This window comes from Rhinolophus sinicus, chromosome 12 (genome assembly GCF_057876585.1).
Source record: "Rhinolophus sinicus isolate RSI-liver-muscle chromosome 12, RSI-T2T, whole genome shotgun sequence".
In the NCBI taxonomy this organism is placed as follows: Eukaryota; Metazoa; Chordata; class Mammalia; order Chiroptera; family Rhinolophidae; genus Rhinolophus; species Rhinolophus sinicus.
In genome coordinates this window covers 43399065-43421137 of record NC_142512.1, presented here as the reverse complement: position 1 = coordinate 43421137, position 22073 = coordinate 43399065, and the positions used below count along the sequence as shown (strand labels likewise).

General features: G+C 46.1%; 1 protein-coding gene and 2 non-coding genes across 22 annotated transcripts in view; 2 read left to right on the top strand and 1 right to left on the bottom strand.

Annotated features, from left to right (window-relative positions):
* Window positions 1–1576, bottom strand: part of MAPT (microtubule associated protein tau) — a 92009-nt gene extending 90433 nt beyond the window's left edge. For 10 of the 20 annotated variants that reach the window (XM_019732947.3, XM_019732959.3, XM_019732962.3 and 7 more), the window contains exon 1: window positions 1031–1169. The gene's annotated coding sequence lies outside the window, so the exon portion shown is untranslated. Of the gene's footprint in view, window positions 1–150; window positions 262–935 lie in introns of those variants that run through there. The other 10 variants (XM_074320371.2, XM_074320379.2, XM_074320384.2 and 7 more) reach the window with 5 other exon arrangements.
* Window positions 1577–12472: 10896 nt separating this feature from the next.
* On the top strand, window positions 12473–12636 carry LOC141569097 (U1 spliceosomal RNA). The gene has a single exon (XR_012492495.1). It is a non-coding gene; the product is annotated as a U1 spliceosomal RNA (small nuclear RNA).
* A 4196-nt stretch (window positions 12637–16832) lies between these two features.
* LOC141569114 (U4 spliceosomal RNA) lies at window positions 16833–16967 on the top strand. Its single transcript, XR_012492506.2, has one exon. It is a non-coding gene; the product is annotated as a U4 spliceosomal RNA (small nuclear RNA).
* The last annotated feature ends 5106 nt before the right edge of the window (window positions 16968–22073 follow it).

Genomic DNA, 22073 nt, shown 5'->3' with positions numbered 1-22073 from the left:
CTACCCTCCCCCTCCTCGCCCACCCGGGTCCACACCCACTGCCGCAGTGAGGGGCGAGCCCTGCGCGCCAGCCCCGCGCCTCCGGCAGGGAGCGCACACGCCGGACGCCCGGCGCAGAGCGCAGAGAAAGGGGACCGCCCCGAAGTGCACCTGCAGCCTCTGTGCCGATCTGTGAGGGGCTGGGGCTGTGAGCGCCCGCGAGTCAGGATCCGCGGGGCCGAGTCCCTCCACATAGCAAGGCCAGGTGACCCCTGTCTTTCCGAGCCTCCACAGCTCTCCGCGCACTACCTTCTCTCGGGCACAGCGCTGCTCGCGTCTCGGTGCCAGGCGCGCGCAGGGGGAAGGGCAACTAAAGTGACAGCGCCTGGACCCCTCCCCAACTCCCCGATTCCACTCCCAGCCCCCAAATGTCCCCTGCGGGTTTCTGAAGGAGGAAAACGAGGAGGGAGGTGGGCCACCGCCTTAAATCAGGGGCAGCGAAAAGCCCCATTGGAATTGCTGCCGAGGAGGTGAAGGGAGGGGCAGGCAGGGAGTCATCTTTTCTAGAACCCAATCCATACCTTCCTTAGGGCTGATGGCAAACCGAAACAGAGAAATCGGATTACAGGTTCGATTTTGGGGGTCGTCATTGGACTCCCCCGGACACACACTTAAGACACACGCCCATTGCGGCAAAAGGCGGCGATTGAGAGTGTATAGCAGCCCCCTCCCCCAGGTCACCGCCATCCGCGCCCCACCCTGCGTGCACCTCTGCCCGGGTCCGCGCAAAGCGGGTCTTGTGGAACCCCAGCACACACACGCACACACACACATACACACTCACACGCGTGTGTGCATCTCTTGCATGGGTCCGTTTCCAAGCCACCCCAGACCCAGCCCCGGAGCACGGAGGGCGCAAGGAGGGGCCCCCGCCGTTGCCCCCGACCAATGCTCACCTCAGGAAACCCATCTCTGAGGCAGGGGGCGAGGGGCGGCAACATGGGGGCGCAGGAGGCGGACGGGGAGGCACCTTTCGGAGCCTCGCGCTTACCTGATAGTCGACAGAGAGCGAGGGCAGAAGAGGAAAGCAGAGGATCAAGTGTCTGGTGGCGGCGGCAGAAGGTGGGCGGTGGCGGCGGTGCTGCTGCTGGTGCCGGAGCTGGTGGGTGACGGAGACTGCGAGCGCGCGCACCAGCGAGGGCGCGCTCCCGAGACCGGCGGGCGGCGCAGGCGCGAGCAGCGGGAACGCGAGTCTTCCCTGAGGAGGGGCGGGAGGCGAGGCCTCCGCAGGCGTCTTCTCCTCCGGCCACTAGTGGGCGCGCGCGAGCGCCTCACGGCCCGCTGTCCCCAGCCTCCTGGCTCGCTGCTCCCGGCGCTTCCCTTCCCTGTCTTTCCTCCCCCCACGACTCGGGCCGCGGCACTGACTGCCACGCGCACGCGCGCTCCGTGGCGCACGCGTGCTCTGGGTCACCTCTGGCGGCTGGACCCTTTGTCTGGTCTGAAGGGTCTTCTCCCTCGGGAGGGAGGCTTGGTTTCCTACTGTGGTTGGAAGAGGCTGCGGTGCTCCGCTTCCAGATCTGCTGTCCTTTTCCTTCTTGTCCCGGGAGTGATGTCCTATCTAAGAACATCCTGGGCGGGTTTCCACATGACCGCTCCCCAGACTGTCCACCCCAGTCCTCCAAGTTTGGCCGGCTTATCGCCTACCGGGCACCCTGACCCTCTCTTCAGTCTCCAGAAATGGTCCCCCTTGTTGGAGATCAGTTTCCCTGGGCCTGCTTCCTTTCAACCTGCTTTCTTTCCACCTTTTTTGTTATTGACCAAGGTGAATGCTTTCCTTAGCAAATCCTCATCAAACAGGCTAATTCAGTTGTAAGAGTAGTGTTGTGTGTGTGTTTTTTTTTTTTTTAACAAGGACCATTTCCATCTATTTTTTAACGGTGACCGAGAATAAAATCTTAGACAAAGGTTCAAATGGCCGCGCTAATCACATTGCAAAGCATTTTCACACATAGTTATTTTTATCTTGTTTCGTGACACACGGTTATACTGTAAGTAGCGTTTGAGATCTGAATTTCTAAGTGCTCATGGAGATTCTCACTTGGATAACACACTGAACCTGACCAGAGGTTTTCATTCTCCTGATCACCCAGTTCCCAGCTCTGGCCTGTTAAGAAAGAGATGACATGCCCAAAATGGAGTCACTTGTGCTATGCCGCTTCACCAAAACGAAAACCATTAATAAATACCTCACTGCAGTTTCAGCCTCTCCCAGGAGTGGAATTTTAAACCACCAATCAGTCTGGAATTTCCTGATAAACACTAGTGAGGTAATCTGCCTAATAAGACCCTTTCCGCCCTTCCCTCAAAGAAAAGTGCCCTTGCCTGAAAAGATCCTTTCTTTCCTTTTGGTAATAACTTTCTTGTCCTGCCCACTGCCAGCCTATAAAAACCTACCAACTTCTGAGGGCTCCTCTCTACTTGCTGGATGGGATGCTGCCCGTTTTATGCATTGCTCAATAAAGCCAATTAGATCTTTAAAATCTACTCCATTGAATTTTGTTCTTGAACAGACCTTAGCTTGGTCTCCCCAACATCTAATGTAAGCCCTGGCAGTGGGAGGCTTTATATGTATGGGAGTTTGGTGGGGGGGGTATCTTGTCCTAGGGAGATGGGAGCTTGTTTTGAAGCTTTAATTTGCATAACATATATATATATATTTTTTTTAATCAATATTTTATGTTATAGATTAATACAAAAAGCAGGCTATTAAAAATTCTTTATTGACAGGGGAAGCACTGGGTGGATGATAGAGATGGGGCACATTTCTTAAGCTACTCGTTCTGAATCTCTGGTGACCTTTTTGTTGTTGTTCCAACTGTCACAGTCCTCATTAAAGAGGCTTACCTTGGCACTGGACACGTAGTGACCTTACTGGTCTCCCTGCTCTCTGTTTCTCCCTGTATCAGCCCACCTTGAACCCCCTAATCAGACAAATCTTCAGAAGCAATCGTTTTAATCATGACACTCTGGCTCAAAAATATCTAAAGGCTCCTAACTGACCCCTAAGTGAAGTTAAACTCCTTAGCCTTAAGCTCCTCAGCATTCAAACCCTCTGTCCCTCCCCACCCCCTCATCTGAGCCCCTGTCCTCTCCAGTTTTCTCTTTCATCTACTCTATGACCAACTTAGCTTGTTTGATTGGAACTCTTCCCCACCTCAACTCGGGGGTTTTCCTCTGCTTACACCGTCCTTGCTCTTTCCCCATGCACCAAATATCCTATTTAACCTTCAAACCCTAGCTCAAATGTTCTAAAGCCTTGCCTAATCTCCCCAGCTGGAGGGATATCTCCTCTAGGAAGGCTTAGCAAAGTTACTCATCTCCGAAGTGCAGAGGAGAGAGGAATTAATATCAGTCTTGCAAGACTGCAGCTTCATTATTGCTGCCAATTGTTTCCTTTCTCCTTTTCCTGTATGGGGATTATATGTCCTTTCCTGTTACCCTGCGATCTGTACTGCTCCCACTCTCCACTCCCGCACTGATATTTGGTCTGGCCATGTGATGGTTTTTGGCAACTAGAACTAAGGGGCATGATATAGACATGTCCAATGAAAAGCTTTAAGAGGCATTGTGAGTTTCTTCCACTTTTACTTGTCCCCTCCACCACCACAATGGTCCCCTCCACCACCAGAATGGCATGCCATATGGGGGCTGTTCCTTCAGCATAGGTCCCAGAACGAACAGACACAAGGAAGTACATATAACATGTATAATAAAATGAGCAAGAAATAGACATTTACAGTGTAAGTCACTGAGATTTTGAGGGATGTTTGTTATCACAGCAAAACTATAGTTTAATCCCCTTTATATATCATTATATATATATTATATATGTAATATATATATTAAACTATATAAACTTATATATATTAAACTATATATATATATAAATTTTGTACATAGTATGTGGGTGTAAAGTTTCTCATGTAAAGAATCTGACAAATAGTGGACATCCATTAAATGATAAATAGTAGTTATTTCATCATCACCATCAGTGCTTTTGCTATACATTATTTCGATATGTAAAATAAACTGTAGCAGTCAAATTAACACTCCTCCCATTCAATTTTCTCATTTTCTTTCCTTTAAGAACTGACTGGGGCCTAATAACACTGTGATCTCCTGATACTGAATGAACACATTTGCCTACATTCAATTGAGGTAATGAATGCTAGAAACAATCTTAAGCAGATCCATCATTTAACTGTATATAATGTGGAGTTGAGTGTTCATTCCAGATAATTTAATCACTGGAGGTAGCTAATGGCTCTCTAGGTCAAGAAAATGCATCCTCTCCCTGTCTCCCTGCCCCTCCCTCTTGCTGAAATAGAGATCTGGCCAATTCAGCACACAAGGCCCGCCACAAAGAAGCATAGAAGGTAGAATCGCATACGGAAAGAGAACTGGATTAGGTTTCAAAAGAGTTGGGTCCCAATCTTAGCTATCCTGTGCGATCTTCAACAAATTCATTCACTTCTCTGGGCTTCCATTTTTTTATGTAGCAGTGTCCCAGGTAGGATTGGAACTAAGATTCCGATACCTATAGAATTTATAAAAGTCCAAACAGGAAAAGAATGCATGGATCTCGGAACCAAGGAGTGGAAGCTGAAGTGGTCCCACTTCCCAACATTCCCAGGGACCCCAGTGGGGAATCTGAGCTTCCCATCCTCACTAGTGTAGGCTCTGCAGGGTTAGAGGTCCCCCAAAGGGGAAGCTTCCACCAGGGGACACAGCAAAGGTTTCACTGAACTACAAACGATGGCTGCTGCCTGAGCACTTTGGGTCCAGAGAGCAGCAGGCAGGAACAGAAGGTACTGTCCTGGCAGGAAAACCGACTTCACTCATCCACAGGAAGTAGGACTGCTACCAAAAAGCGGGGAGGATGCATTTGTCAGGTGGGCACCTCTCGGTATTCCCTTTTGTTAAAAGACAGAAACGTCCACCCTAGCCTGAGAAAGTGGGTGTTTCCTGTTGTTGCTGTAACAATGACCCCAAACTTAGTGACTTAAAACAAAGTAAACTCCTTGCCTTCCAATTCTGGAAGTCAGAAGTCCAAAATTAGTCTCATCCAGCAAACCTCATGGGGTGTTGGCAGGACTGCAGTCCTCCTGGAGGTTCAGAGGGAGAGTCTGTTTCCTTGCCTTTTCCAGCTTCTGGGTGCTGCCCCGTTCCTTGGTGGCTGGCCCCCAGCCAGCAATCACATCCCTCCAACCTCTGCTTCTGTTGTCACATCTTCTCTGACTGGGACACTCCTGCTTCCCTGTTTCACTTATAATTCTTGTGATTATACTGGGCCCACCCAAATAATCCAGGACAATCTCCTCATTTCAAGGTTCTTAATTTCATCACAGCTTCAAGTCCATTTTGCCATATAAGGTAATTTATTCACATGTTCTAAGGGTCAGGACATGAGCTTCTTTGATGAGGGCATTGCTCTGCTTACCACAGGACATGGTGACTACGGCACAGACCCCTCAGGGAATGTGCCTACGGTAACCCCATATCTAATGGCCGACTGACCAAGGTGGGCAGATAAATGTTCAACATGGGGCAACTCTGATTTTCCATTTTGGGTTCAGAGATCCCCAGGGGGTTCGCTGAGGCTGGTTGGGCCTGTATCACAGCTTGACTTCTCCTTTTGCACAATCCTGCTTCCTTCCTCTCCCTTCCACAGCTCTCGATCCCAAGGGCACTGCCTAAATATCTCGCATGCTGGACTCTGTCTCAGAATCTGCTTCCCAGAGAATCTCGCCTGCATCTTCATGAATGCATTAAATAATAAAATCTAGCTGTGGGTTTAATTACTTTCCCAATTTCAAATAGGGGTAAATATGAATGACATTTTGAAATATTTCTAACACATGTACTGTGCAAAGAAAATATCTATTAGTGATGAAGTCACAGATACTGTTAATACTATGTTGATTACTGAAATGCTAAATTCCAATACAGGTCATAAAAATAAAGATGAACTTTTTTCTCTCCAAGTTTCTGGACCCCCAGGTTAACAGCCCTTATCTTCTTTTTCTATGTAGTGAGGGTTTAATAAGCTCATTAAATTGAATGAAATAAAGGCTACACTGAGATGAAATGAGCATTTCCTTAATTCTGGGTCAATTCGTTTTATATTCAGTTCTGTGTGAGAAAAATGCAAAGCAGCTGTGGTTTAAACAAGACTAAATTGTATTTCTCCAGGAATAGGAGTCAAGGGCTGTCTTAGAAACTCTAAGACCTTCTTGGAGCCCATATCTATTTATTTCATTTCTGTATCATCCTTAGCTTGCTGCCTCCTCATAGTCCAAAGTGGCTGCTTCAGCTCGAGACAACACATCCCCAGAAATGAGGAAGAGATAAAAAAGGGAGCATCTCTATCTTTTAAGGACAATTCCTATAAATCACACTTGTTACTCTTGCTAACATCCTATTGGCCAGAATATGTGCATGGCTACACATTGTTGCCACCGAGGCTGGGAAATGTAGTCTTTATTACAGAGGGCCTGTGATCAGCTACTTGTAAACACCAGATACAGGGGCAGAAGGAGATGTGGAGTATTAGCCACAATTATGCTAAGAAGCCATCTCACTTAGCAGTTCCTCCTAGCTACACATGAGCAGCACATTCTTTCCCTTTGAAATATTTTCCTGAAAACACTTTTCATAACAAGGCATTTTCTAGTGAGACAGATGACAGCCTTGAAGACCAACATTTCTTTATTTTCAGTTGCAAAGTCAGAGATCCAGATTCCCAGCCTGTTGAGACAGCCCCAAATGTATTTGTTTTGCCTAATTGTTGGCTAGGTATGGCGCTTTGATGAGACACCTACTGTCCTCTCTCAAAGCCAACATAGAGAAATACCAACATAGTGCAATTAAATTAGGAAGTGAGTATTAACATTACAGACAAATGCTTCACTAGACAAAAGGAACCATCACCAGATTTCCTTAAATGTCAGTTACCCTGTTACAATTGAAATGTGAGTTGATTTACATGCAAGTTTATAAACACTTTAATTATATAAAGTAAGACAGATCTATGCCTTAATTTCTCTGGACTTCTCTTTCATAATTCTTGTTTAGGCTCAAGTGTTCCTTTCTGTCTTTATATTTCCTGAATGCCTCCTGCCTACCTCTCCTTCCCTCCATTGCCAGGGCAATGCCATCCCCGCTTGTCTAGATTCCCTGGGTTCTGGCAAGCAGCAGGATGAAATGCCAACCAGGGTTTCGGTTGCACATGACTCAGCAACACAGCATTCTTGTCAGAAAGGCCAGGATGATCCTGGGCCCAGAAATAGGAACAGGCATAATAGTTCCATGAGGTCATCCTCTCCTTATATTGGGCTTTGCCCAGACACTCTGGATATCCTGCCTCAGGGAGTGTCAGGTAATTTGGGGAGGATTCAGAGGGGAGCCCCACATACAATACTTGAAAAAGTTGAGCAGAAATCCCTTTCACATAAACCCTGCCATCAGTTGCACAATCCCACTCTATGGACGATGTAGTCAGAATTCTAAAAATGGGATGTAATGTACACTACTCTGTGGTATATTTGAAAGTTGCTAAGACAGCTCGTAAATCCTAAAAGTTCTCATCACAAGAAAAAAATTGTCATTATATGAGGTGATGGATGTTAACTAAACTTATCGTAATAATCATTTCACAATATATGTAAAGTCATTATTCTGTACACCTTAAACGCATAGAGGGCTGTATGTCAATTATATAATAAAACTTAAAAAAAATTCTAAAAGTTACCAAAATATTAAAATCTGAGTCAAATCTCACTACCTACAGTCTGGCAGGTTTTTTTTTATAAGCTGTTCTTTATTCAGTGTATATGTCATTATCATTTCTTTTCCTAAGTAATACTAAGTTCTAAGTACTACCACTGTTACTAGTGTTCTGATGTTTTTTAAACAGAGAAGGAGATTGTTTATCCTTTCAGCATTTAAGTGCCTCCTCTATGCAGGGAATACAATGGCCAGGATCCCAAGTCACTTACAGAGTACTGATTTGCAGGTGATTTAGTAATTGACACCGATCTTACATATTTGGGGTTAGCCAATCTGAAAAGGCTACATATTACATGATTCCAGCTATATGATATTGTGGAAAAGGCAAAACTATGGAGACAATAAAAAGGTTAGTGGTTGTCAGGGGTTGTAAGGAAGAGGGAGCACAGACGATTTTTAGGGCAGTGAAACTATTCTGTATGTTATGTACGTTCTGTATAACAGTGGACACATGTCGTATATTTTTCAGAACCCGTAGAATGTACAACATCAAGAGTGAACTCTGTAAACTATGGACTTGGGGCGATAACGATGTGTCAGTGCAGGTTTATGGATTGTAACCAAGGTGTCACTCTGAGGTTGGATGTTGATAGTGGGTGACATTGTATATGGGAGAGGCTGGGGGTACACGGGAACGCTCTGTACTTTCTACTCAGTTTTGTTGTGAACCTAAAACTACTCCAAAAAAAAAGTCCATCTTTTAAGAATTAAATTTTTAAAAATTGGGAAAATGCAAAAAAAATTCAGCAATAGATACCACCTGGGCAACTTGGAACACGTTCTTTAAAAAACTCAAGTTCTAAGTCATGAATTATACTCTTTAATGATACAGGAACATGCTGACAAGTCAGTGGGACAGCTAGGAGATGAGATTCTGAGGGAACTGTGTTCTATGACTTTTTCTTCTTACGTAAGAGACTATCTACGTGATAAAATATTAAATAAAACCTATCAGTTCCATGTCTACCATTTCAAATAAATAATTGCCCTGAAAGGGTTCCTGGGATTTAGCAGCTCCAAGGAGTTTATGTATCACTTGGTCCTGGAAATTTTTGAAGCACCAGGCTGCCCAGACTGCTCTGGTAACACATGGCCGGGCAAAGCTGCCGCATTTGTGTCAGAAGCTGGCAGGCCCAAGACACCACGACTTCCGGCTGCTTCTCCACAAACCAATACGGACAGTGTCCCTGCGGAGGCTGACACCACAGAGAAACCCTCTGGGGCTCTGAGGTGCTCTGCTTTGCTCTGGTTGAGTCTGGCTCCTCTGGCAGCAGAGAATGAGCTGTAAGTCACTCTCTGATCGGCTGTCTTTCTAGAATGACGTAGGATGGTTTGTGGTAAACACTGCAGTAGTGTAATGTAGCATTACGTGAGTTCCCAGGTCTTTAGTCTTAAATTCATAGAGAGCTCTAAATTCACTCCTGTACCTGTCCTGTATTCCAGGAGAAATCAAAATGGAGACAAGCAAAATATTCTATTGAATACAGTAGTCACTGGCAGAACCAAGAATTCAGGGGTTCGTATTTAAGTTTTTGAAATACAGATGATGGTTTCTATTCACGAGTCCATATTTGTGAATTTGCCTACTTCCTAAAATGTATTTGTAACCCCCAAATCCATACTCGCGGCATTTTTGCAGTCACTCATAGATATATGCAGAGTGGCAAAAAATTTGATTGGTCAACTGTATATGTGCCCCGCTGAGACCAAGTAAGGCAACACTCTGCTTTCTGGTTTCAGCTCTTGTACTGCTAACAAATGTCCTTTTCGTTGTTATTTAGTGCCACACTTTTTGCATTTTTGTGTGCTTTTTGTTGGTGGTGGTGGTGATTCTGCTGTTTTAAATGGCTGTCTAATGTTTCTAAGCACAAGCCGGCTGTGCCGAGCCTGCCAGGGAAAACGTGTGCGTTAGAGAAGTGTCCTTCAGGCAGCTAGGGGGCTGTGGGCTGTAAGCTCCATGTTAAGGAATCAATGATATGTATTAAATAAGGTGTTTTAAAAGAGAAACACACATAAAACAAGGTTATATATTATCCGGTTGATGAAAATGTGGTGACCAGAGCCTGGCAGGAATGTAAGCCTGTGTTTCCCCCAGCATCAATGGTTCTTTATCTGCTGGGTCAGTCTTCATGGGGACTTTATAGGACAGAACTGCGAATAATGGGAATGTGAGTGATGGGAGCCACAGTTTGGTAATGAGGGGCAGAGGCCGAGGGCAGAGGTCCTTGGCACGGCACATGTGGCCCAGGTCGGCCAGCTTGGTCTTATTCCTCACCTTCTCCTCTCCGATCGCTACTATCCAATCACATGATACGAGTATTCTTTATACGTCAATGAATCTGCAAACTCTCTCTTGCTTTTATGCCTTTTATAAGCCTATATCATCCTCTCATCTCTGCCTGAGTAACTCCTATTTGTCCTTCCAGACTTAGCTTCGATACTCGCTTCTCACAAGGCCTCCCTGAGGCTTCCCTGTCAGAGCCAGGGGTTGCCCCAGGGGGCCCACTTACCATACTGGGGTATGATCACTTGTGTACATGCCAAAAGCGATGCCCTGAAAGGCCTAGACTGTCTTTTATTCACCTTTGTACCCTCAGCCTAAACATAGTATTCGACGCACAGTAGGTGCTTCATGAACAGTTGGTGAGTGGCTGGCAGACTGGATGGATAAAAGAACAAGTGGGTGAAATATTTCTGAGAAACAGGTGCTGACCGTGCAGAACCTGGGAGCTCAGTTTATTAGCAACCCAGAAAAGTGTTAATGTGGCTAAACACACACACACACACACACAAACAAGTACAAACCTAAGACAAATCAAAGATAAGCTTAAACCCTTTTTAGGGAACCTAGAATGGAAAAGACCATTCAGCCTGTCTCTTCCGGCTTTCAAAGAGTCCTGAATCATTGTTTAGACCAAACAGCCTTTTATTAAATACCTCTCACTCCCTTTCAAGTTCACTGTCAAGCTTTATTGGATTCTGAGATGGAACAGGAGGAAATGTGGACAGGGAGGAGCAGCGTGCATCTCTCCCTTTCCTCCTCTCGCCCTGTTATTTGATTCCAGCTGAACAAGAGTCAAGAGGCCGGTAAGAGACCAGCAAACCTAATAATCCTATGATAATAATTTTTTTAGGCTTACAGACATATTCAAGATGAATTGAAATTGTTCAATTTCTCTTGCCATTAACAAGGATACAGCCAGGGTATGTGCACACACACACACACACACACACACACACACACACACTTCCCTCTCATTCTTGGGGACACTGCTCTCTTCTCTGTGTACATTACTTGCTATTTATCCTCTTCTCCTCCAAACCCCCTTTACCAGCCCCTTGCGCAGCTCCTCCTATTCCTTAGGTCACAGGTGACTTTTTAGTGGACAGGTATGGAGTCAGCCCAGGAAATGCCTTTTGGTGCATTCAGGATCTTCACTGCTGATGCTTTTCCCCAGCCACCCCGCTGGCTGCCCATTTCCTACACTCTGTGTTTCCTCATCACCCCCTCCTGTCATCCGGACTGTGCTGCTGTGCTGCTGAAATCGTCATTCCACTCTTTGTCTGGAGAGAGGGTGAGGCTATGACCAGAAGTGTGTTAGAATGAAAAATTCCAGAACCGAGCCCAAGAGCCTTAGAAGCTATGAACCGACTGTAGGAATTGTCCTGTTAAATCCTCTCATCTTACATTTAGGGAAACTGAGGCCTGAAGAGAGAAAGCACTGAGTGATTTCATGGCAGAGCTGGATTTAAACTCAGGCCTGACAGTCCCCAGTTCAGGGTTTGCTCCTTGCAGCACAACTGAAATGGCGCCCTCAGCAAACTTGAACATTTTATGAGAACAGTGTTCTGAACTGGGAGAGATTTTGCCCCAGGGACATTTGACACTGTCTGGAGTCATTTTGGGATGTCATTGCTGGGGAGGGAGTGCTCCCGGTATTTGGAGAGTCAAGGCCACTTGTAAGCAGTTATCAGAAGCAGGATCTGGTCATGCCCCATGCAGAGCCCAGCAGCCCATCTCAGGGACACTCCTGTGTGACTCCTACAACGAAGCTGCAACCTCACGGTGACACGCAGGGGTAGAATTCAAGGCAGACTTGTTTGTTTTGGTTTGGGGACAGCTGTTACCTGGACCCGAGATGAAGGTGTGTATATATGCTGAGGCCCGTGCAGGCCAGCAGGGCTGTTCTCCTCTCCTGGTGAGCACTGGGCTTCCTGGTGCCCTGCAGCTGCATAGGATCATGGGATCAGTTCAGACCAATGAGTTGTGAAAGAAAGTGACAGGTGTCATTTCTAGGCTGGAGCATTTGATGGCTTGTGCGAGTCCCTCCAGTGTTCTCTCCATCTGCTGAGGTGAGTGTGGAAGATGTCAAGATGGAGTTTCCTTCAGTCAGGGTCCCTGAGTGGTTACAATAAGCTCCAAGCTCCTGCCGGATCCTCACAGGACATGTAACACGGGTGGAAAACAAACTTTGCTAAGGCCATTGAGATTTGGGTATTGTTTGTTATGGTGCCATAATCTAGCCTATCCTGACCGTTACAAGGACATGTACAGAAGCCTGTATTCAAAGAAAGCATCCAATTCAAACCAGCCAGTGCAGTCCATTTAAAGGCAGAAATAATCTGGGATTAAAAACAAAAACAAATACTAACCTGGCAGGGGAGATACCATGATCACGAAGGTGGTTTTCCCAGGGCGAGGCTTATCCATTGCACTCCGGATGTGCTCACCCCTGTGATTTCCCCAAATGTGGGAAACTCGACTGCATAATTTGTGGTAGTGGGGGACTGCATTCGCGCTCTCCCCTGCAAGAAAAAATTTTTAAAAAGAAGAAAAAAAAAACATCATGAAGTTAATTCACAAACATTTTATTGAGTTAAACATATCAGCAAGCTAAAAAAAAAACACCAAAAAAAACAACAACCCAAAAACCCAACTTGCTTGTGTTATGCTTCAGTTGTTTACAAATTCAGGCGGGTTAAACCGAGCGTGAGCACAGTGTGTGCCCTTTTTCTTGTGCTGAGTGATGTTGGGGGAATGGCTCTCACAAAGTCATAGAGGGGCTTTTGTGTCCACCCATAGCCTCGCACGGCCCACGTGCTTTGCTTGTTCATTCACAATAACTGCTTTCTCTTGCAAGTTAGGGCCAATGACTTTGGGTTTGGGATATAAAATCAAAATTAGGAACAGACTAAAGGAGAAAAATTGTACTAAGCACTATAAATATAGGGGCGTGTGCCTTTTTAAGGAAGACAAATGTGAAGATTCAAACTGGATAAACCAGAAAGAGTGACCAATGACTAAAGCAACTCTTTTACAAAGAATTCTTCTGTCCTGATTCTCTTGGTGCCCTGAAGTGTTTGGTTCCAGGTCCCTAAACACCTGAGGTGGTGGCCAAGCACAGAGAAAAGTAAAGCTAAGATTCATTGCCCATTGAAGATCAACGATATAGAAAGATGACACATTTTGCAGATGGATGCACAAAAGAGAAAAATTAGATTTAATGTTCACATAGTTAAAAAAAACATTTGTGGCATCAACTTTAAGCCTTAAAAAAAAAGTGAGGCATACTTGTGCAGGATAATTTTTCATTACATTTTTTCTTAAATAGTTTGCAAACATCAGACGGGAACCCTGGGTGTTGATTAGTTTTTAGGATTCTTTATTGCCAATGCCACTAACTAGTTGGTATAATTGGGCAAAATGCTCAACTTCTCCGTGCCTGTTGCCTCATTTGTAAAATGAGGGGATTAGAATAGAAGATCTCCAGGGGTCTCCTGGCTCTAAAAAAATCTGATTCTTTGAAAAGCAGCATCCTGTGAGCCCATCCTTTGTATACAAACGATGTATTTTTCTAAGATAATCAACCTTCCCAATCTGACATTATAAAATCTAAAATAACAGTGTTCCAGATAGGCTGGTTGCTGAAAACAGTCAGAGTTAGCAGCATCCAAAACTTTTGGGTGCCTTAGAAGTGAGCACCTTAGAAGAGGCTGAACACATGAGGAGAAGCTGATGGAGTCAAATGTTGGTGCACTCTGGCCATGTGCTGTAGACGGCAGCAGCTGGTGAAGGAGCTAAAGCAAGAACAACTGGCAACGCCAGCTAAGTCTCCCAAGTTCTTTCCTGCTAAGGAACCAGTCTCCATATGCAGGAAGGCCAGGCTACCAGCTGAACATGGGGCAATGGGGACACCCTCCCGCCCTGCTTTGTCTGCCTAGGACTGCCTACATATATTTAGAAATATACTGCTTTATGTGTGCTTTTTCTTTATATCAATGATTTTTTGGCTTTGGAATCCTTTACATTTTTGTTCATGTGGATATGATGCATTATTTTTACCTGCCGCACTGTATTTTGTGGTTAGATGCTGTCATGCAGGGTGTCAGGCGGGGTCGCTGGCCCCGCTCCCCACACAAGAACGCAGGATATGGTGAGGCCAAAAAGGAACACCCACGGAGCCATAGGTAGGGGAGTCATACCACTATATTCTCTCTGGTGGCACTATACTCTCACTGGAGGCTGGATCCACACTGTCCGCAAACCGCCATCCATGCTTGCCAGCCCAGCCGCCATCTTCCTGCTAGCCCCCATTCTTTTTCTCTCTCTCTGCTAGCGTAGCCACAGCAGTTATATTAGTGGCCAATGGCTCACTGGTTACAGCTGATGGCCAACTAGCCATAGCTGATGGCCATGCAATCACAGTTGATGGCCATTTACTACCTGAGCCAGCACCTGTCTATGTGAGGCCGAGAGCCTGGAAACTTCTTTCTGGGGCTCTGCCCCCACAGATGCACTGTATCATTTAGCCTTTCCTGTATGGGTGCATTTCCTCTGGGCATTTCAGCCGCTCCTGGTTATTACAACAGGGTGATGGTGAATACCCCTGGACATGCCTCTTTGAATACAAGAACAAGGATTTTGGTAGAGTAGATACCAAGCCGTGGAATTCCCGGGTCAAGAGACATGCACAATGAAATGATAATCGATACTGCCAAAGTGCTCTCTAAAAATGTGTTATCAGGGCGGCCAGTTGGCTCAGTTGGTTAGAGCACAGTGCTCATAACACCCAGGTTGCCGGTTCGATTCCCACATGGGCCAGTGAGCTGCACCCTCCACAACTAGATTGAAAACAACTGCTTGACTTGGAGCTGAGCTGCATCCTCCACAACAGGATTGAAAAAAATGATGACTTAACTTGGAGCTGATGGGTCCTGCAAAAACACACCACTCCCCAATAGAAATTAAAAAAAAAAAAAGAATGTTATCAGATCACCCTCCCACCTCTTCAGCAACACCACCTCCAATGCTGGATCTTATTAATCATTATAATTCTTGCCACTTTGTTGGTAGACAGTGAATATCTCTTTGTTGTTTTCTATTACAATTGTTGTAGTAGTTGTTTACCCTTTTATTTTGTCCTAAGATAAGGCTAACAGAAAAGTCGTGAAAAGACAAAATTCTCATAGGCCCTTCACCAAGCTTCGCCTAATGTTACCATCTTACTGTACTGTCATGCAGGGTGTCATGTGGGCTCTCAGCTCCCGCTCCCCACATAAGAACGCAGGATATGGTGAGGCCAAAAAGGAACACCCACGAAGCCATAGATAGGGGAGTCATATCACTATATTCTCACTGGCAGCATCCACCTCTCTGCAATCCTCAATGCACAATCCGCCCTTGATAGCCCCCATTTTTTGCTAGCATACCCACGGCCAGCAGCTCACTGGTTACAGTTGACGGCCAACTAGCCACAGCTGATGGCCATCCAATCGCAGTTGATGGCCATTTACTACCCGAGTGAGACCGAGAGGCTAGAAACTGCGCTCCTGGCTCTGTCCCCACATGTACCACAATGTAAGTATCAAAACGGAGATATTAACATTGGTACAATGCTATTAACAAAACTGCAGACTTTATTCAGATGTCACCAATTTTCACACTCATGTTCTGGTTGTTTCAAGTTGTGTTCCCCAATTACTAGAGAAATTGAATATCTTTTTCTGTGTTTTTTTTTTTTTTTTTTTTTTGCCATCTGTGTTTCTTCTATAAAACGCCTGTTCAAATTCTTTGCCTATTTCCCCCCTTTTTGGATTGTTTATCTTTTTCTAGTGGTTTGTAAAGTTTCTTTATTAAAGAACACTTCTAAGCTCACAGGGCCAATTAGTGGCCAAGGGGTGGGGGTGGGGAAGGAGCCCAAGTCTAAAGTATGTGCTTATGTACACTTTGAACTCCTTGCCCCAGGTCTCTTGCCTCTTGCTTGCCTCCTGTCTCCCTTGGTCCATGCTTAGGGGTTCCCAGCTGGTAGAAATCTCGTTCTGATTAGCACTTCTCAGAGAAGCACAGTGGGGCCAGGGCTGCTCAGTCCTCATTTTACTCATCATCGTGGGGCTAACATTAGAGGCCAGCAAGAATGGGCCTTTTCTGGACACCAGCTTGCTTTCTGGAAAGTCTCCTCTCCTTTGGCCCTGAGACTGGCCGCGCAGAATACTGGCTGCGGAAGCCCAAGAATGCACCATTTGGCTGATTTTCCCCTCCTTAATTGCTGTTCTGGCAATCATAAAAACTCCTGCATTGGCAGAACGGAAGCTGCAGAAGGCAGGCATGTTCATCTTAGGAGTGCCGAGGGCCCTGCAATTCCCAGGATGCCATCCAGGGCACTCAGTGTCCCCCTCAGGGCGCACTTTCATCCTCCAGCCGCAGCCCCGGAAATTGACAGCAGATGGCCAGCAGGGGTGGGCACTGCCACCGGTGGGGGAACAAAGGCAGCACCCTTCTTGGCTGCTCTGGTCCCACCCAACCATCGATTCCTTGAGAAGAGGGGCTGTACCTTGTTTCTTTGATATTCTTCTCCTACTGGCTCTAATAATCTTGTCATTTGTAGCTACTCTGAATAGGATGAAGATGGGCGGGGACATCATTTGTCCTTAGTGTGGTCCCAAACATTTGGCAGAGATGGTGGTAGAGTGTGTTGGTTGGGGGTAGCCCCCAAAACATGTGTCCAAGCTTTGTGCAGTAGCAGTATAGTAGCCAATGAGGTTTATCTGAGGCAGAATTATTGCTACTTGAAATATATATATTATATATAATATAAATATGTGTAATATTTATATTATATATATATCGCCACTGGAACCTGTGAATATGACCGTATTTGGAAAAAGGGGCTTTGCAGATGTAATGAGTTAAGAACCTCAAGATGAGATCATCCTGAGTTATCAAGATGGCCCCTAGATCCAACGGCAAGTGTGCTTACGAGACAAAGGCAGAGGGAGATGTGAGACACAGAGAGAAGTCTGTGTAAAGATGGAGGCAGTGGAGTTAGGTAGCCACCTGCTAAAACACACCCGGAGTTACCAGAAGCAGGAAGATGAAAAGAAGTCTTCTCCCCTACAGACTTCAGAGTGAGCATGGCCCTACTGACAAGGAAATTCCAGACTTCCAGCCTCCAGACTATGAGAAAAAAAACTTCTATTGTTTTAAGCCACCAGGTTTTGGTATTTTGCTATAGCAACCACAAGAAACTAATATGGGTGGGAATCAACCAAGACACTAAAACCCATAATCTTTGAAAGGATACCAGAAATCCTCTCCCCTGATGGTGCCTGAATAGCAACATGAGGGCCACAGGGGTTGCGGACATGCCTCTGCCCAGCATAAACAAACCTCACCATGTTACATTTATACATGGCAGCTTGTGTGCCAGTTTCCCTTTGCCAGCCCCACAGGTGACAGACAGGTGGAAAGCAAGAAACAGGCTCTTTTTCATGAAAAGAAGATAGGAATTTTCTGTGTGGAAAACAGAGGGTGGTGGGTGGGTCTCTCTTTGAGCACCCATGTGAAGCCTCCAATTCCTTCCGGGCCCCTCCAGGCCCTGGGTAGGTCCTCAGATTGCAATTCTGACAAGTTTTCAGGTGCTGCTGCTACTGGTAGATCAGGGACCCCTCTTGGGGAACCACTGCTCTATAACAGTGCTTCTTAAACTTTAATAAGCACATGAATCACCTAGAAATTCAGATTTTGACAATCCTTTGTAGTATCTGACCCTGCTCTCCTCGCCCTCCATCTCTGGCCACAGCTGATCGAACCAGGGGGAGACACCTGTGTCAAGGGCCCATGGGATCCCCAAAGGGCAATGATAGACAGGACCCTGACCAAATAGAGCAAAATCTAAGCCAGGTAGATTCTCTCCCTTGAGCTACTGAATGGCGTCTACATAGAGACCAAGGCCCATTGATGGTGATCCCTGGGCCAAGAGGCCATGATGTAGAACTGGGGCCGGGAGCAAAATGAATGTGCAGAGGCAGCTGGCTCAGGGAAGAGAGGAGAGGAAGTGGATGCACAGAGACTATGCAGCTTGGAAAGGTGCAGAGGGTGGTTTTTCTTTCTGACAGCTTTCTAATTCCCAGTTCCCATGAGACCCAACCGGGCTGTTTGCCTTTGTGTTCTGAGAAATCCCACTTCCTTCCAATAAGCTCCTCTTTTCGCTTGAGCCTCTTTGAGTAGGTCCTTGTTCTTTGAGGCCCAAAATGCCTTATTAATACATCTGTGCCCTCCTCCACCCTCTCCCTGTGGTGAGACCCTCTGAGTCAGGAACTATGCCGTTTACTGTTTCTCTCCAGGACCTTGGACAGGGCCAGACACAGGGCGCTGGAGAGTGTGGATACAATGTGCTTAGGAATCAGGGGAAAGCGGAAGAAGCACTTTCTAAGTGAGTGGAACAGAGGTATGGAGTGAGACTAAGCATGGTTGGAGAACTACACACACAGAACTGGTAGGAGGCAAAGTTGGCTGGTAGGGAAGCCTGGACTTCATTAAACACCAGGCTGAGGAGTTGGGGTTGGTTTGACAGGTGATAGGGAGGCATCCATAGTCTTTCAGCTGGAGGCACAGGACCAAGAATATTTGTGCTCTTCTCTCTAACAAGGATCCTAAAGGCCCAGCTGAGAGATGACATCTTGAGAGAGGTCTGTAAAAATGGGAAGGATAAAAATGGATCCTAGAGATTTTCCTAGTGTAGAATCTACGGGAAATGAAAACTGGTTGGGCACTGTGCTAAGGCCTGGAATGGAGAATATGCCATTCATAAACCAGAATATGGAAATAACAGTTCAACCTCACTGTTAATCAGAGATAAGCGAATTGAAAGAGATGTTACTTTTCACCCTATTGAATTAGCAAAGGTGCTAGTGAGGGAGTAGTGAAATGGTCACTTCCACATTTCACAGCATATGTAGAGGACAAATGGACACAGACAGGATTTGGAAAATAATTTAGCAAAATGAATTACAACCTTTAAAGATTTTCATATCCCTAGTTTCCCAGAAATACAATTACTAGATCTATTACAGAAATCTTCTAAAACATGTCATTTACAGCCAAAGATATTTTTCGTGGTGCTGTAGGAAACAGACCAAACATACAATAATAAAATATTAAATTTATATACTTATATCTGCTATGGAATAATACATCATCCACCAAAATCAAGGTTCAAAGATTACATAGACTATAGCAAAATATCAATTTGTATGTCCAGTTTGATTATAACTATGTAAATGAAACACACAAATAAAACCTATGCATGGAAAAAAAGAGGATCGGATGGAAATAAACCAAAAGTTTAACAGTGATGGTGCTTTCTTCCCTACTTGGCTGTGCTTTTCATTTTTTTTCTCCACAGCTTAATAACAATACAAAGAAGTTCCTGGAGCCTGATACAGCACCTGACCTGAGAATCTATTCACTGGCTATTGTAACCGAGACCCCAATTCCCGCCTCTCCTTGGACAGACTAGGAGTTTTGTTGTTTTGCTGTGTCTTTGTCTCGTCTGCTCTGGGAGGTGTTTAATTCTCAATTCGCAGTGCTGGGCACACAGGAAACCTGTGCCATGGACATCTGTTGATCAGTGTTTCAATTTCCTGGGGCTGCTATAACAAATGACCACAAACTTGGTGGCTTAACACAACAGACATTTATTCTCTCACAGCTCACAGGCCAGAAGTCTGAAATCAGTATCACTGACCCGAAATCAAAAGGTCAGCCAGCCAGTGCTCTTTCTGGAGGCTGTAGGGGAGAATCCATTCTTTGCCTCTTCCAGCTTCTGGCAGCTGCTGGCAACCCTCGGCTTGTGGCCACACCACTCCAGTCTCTGCTTGGAGCATCACATTTCCTTCTCCACTTCTCCGTGTGTGTAATCCTCCTGTGCCTCCCTCTTACAAGACCTTGTGATCACATCTAGGGCCTACTTGGATAATACAGGGTAATCTCTCCAGCTCAAGATCTTTAACTGAATCACATCTGCAAAGTCCTTTTCCCCCCCCTTCCATATAAGGTCCCAAGGACTAGGCTGTGGACATTCTTTGTGGGTGTGGGGGGGTGCACATCGTTCAGTTGACCACAACTGACTTTAAGGATTAAGCAAGGTGGGTCGAGACCAGACCCAACCTGGGCTCACACTCTCGTGGCGGCAGCAGAGGGTGGCCTGGAAGAGAACCTGGGCTGTGATGGATTTTCAGGAGGGCTGCCTCTCTTACCCAGGTTTACTTCATTGCCAGGGTCAGAAACTATAGACAGTGGCAAGGATCTGCCCAGGATGGGTTATGAGGGTCTGAGGATTTTGCCCAGAGAAGTTCTTTTCTCTCTGGACCCAGCTGCCTTCTGCTTTAAGAAGACCATATATGTGGGCAAAATTGGGACCTCATGAACTAATCCCATTAAAGGCAAGCATTTGCATTCCAGAAAGGGTCTCTTATTTATAAAAGATTCTTGGGTTAGTTTCCAGGTTCTTTGTTGCTTTGGCCTTCCCACTATCTTGCTGCACGGCCTCAGACAAGCTGCTTTCCCTTTTTATCCTTCATTCTGGAGAGTTCTGGAAGGTCTCTGGAGGCTCTACCAAGACCCTCCTTCAGACCTCTCACACACTGGCCCCCCTCTCCCTCCTCTCTGCCATTCAAGTCCTTAAGAGATTGGGGGAAGATATTTAAAGGCATTTCTCAGAACAACTCCTTAGAATTTTAGAAGCTCAAGGTTCTCCCAGCAGCAGCAGCAGCCTCAGTTTCCCTTTCTAGCCACCCTTTTAGGGGTCCCATCATCCTAGGTGGGCTCAGGAGTCAGGCATGAGACCTGGACCCAGACTGACATGCCTGGAAGAGACCTAGAGGTAGCTCTTGGGAAGAGTTCCTTCTATAGATAAAGGAAGCACTGGGGAAGTAAACCAGCCAGGCGCGCAGGCATTTGTTCCCAAACAAAATGAATAATTGCTGTTGAGTGTGGGAACGGGCATCTGTGGACCTACAAGGACAAGCGTTTTGGGATGGGAGGACCATACGGGGAGACTCCTCTCCTAGGAATGAGCCAAGTGCTGGAATCTGCGAACACTTCTTCATGGTGGCCCGATTCAACGGGGCGGGATAAGCGACAGGGCATGGACCGTCCTCAAGCACTAAGGACATTCAGTGACGCTGCGTTGGGCCCCCTTCATTTCATAAAATATCAAAATACTCTCAGACCCTTCTCCAGGACACCTCCACCTCCTCACGACCAGCTTCTAAAGGGTTAACCCTGGGGCCAGTAGGGATTTCAGAACTCTGCTGATGGGTAGGTTATTATACATTTTTTGGGATATCACCCCTGATTATAATTATTCCGAAGTTCCTTAATGGAACGCTCCTGGCTCAAAGGTGAAAGCACGCCTGCTCTTTCTTATTTTACCAGCAGGTGGCAGCACAAGAGCGCTCCAAGTTCAGAGTTGCAAAAAAAAAGGCAGAAAATCTTCCCCGTCAGTCACACTGCAGAGGGACCCCTCTTCCTGGCTCTGCCGTGGTGCCTCTGCTCACCGCCAGGCGCCCACCCGCACACCACATCCTACCGGACGTGGGTGGGGGAGACCAAAGGAAGAGGATGGCTTCACCTCTGGGAGCTCAATCCCGAGGAACAGAAAGCTGATTTGAGAAAGATGGCGTTGGGGGGCGGGGCGGGCGGGGGGGGAGGGGAGCGGGGGGGGGGGGCGGTAGCAAGTGCTGTCCTGGAAACTGCTCTCCCTGAGTGTCATGTAATGAGATAATGTGTATATCTAACTTGTCGTTAGTGTTTGCAAATGTTAGCTATTAATACACATACCTCACCTCATTTAATCCTTACAATGAACCCACAAGGTAAGTCTTAGCAGCCCATTTTACAGACAAGGGCATTGAGGCACAGAGGGTGGCCACAATTGTCAAGCATCAAGTGAATAAATGCTGGG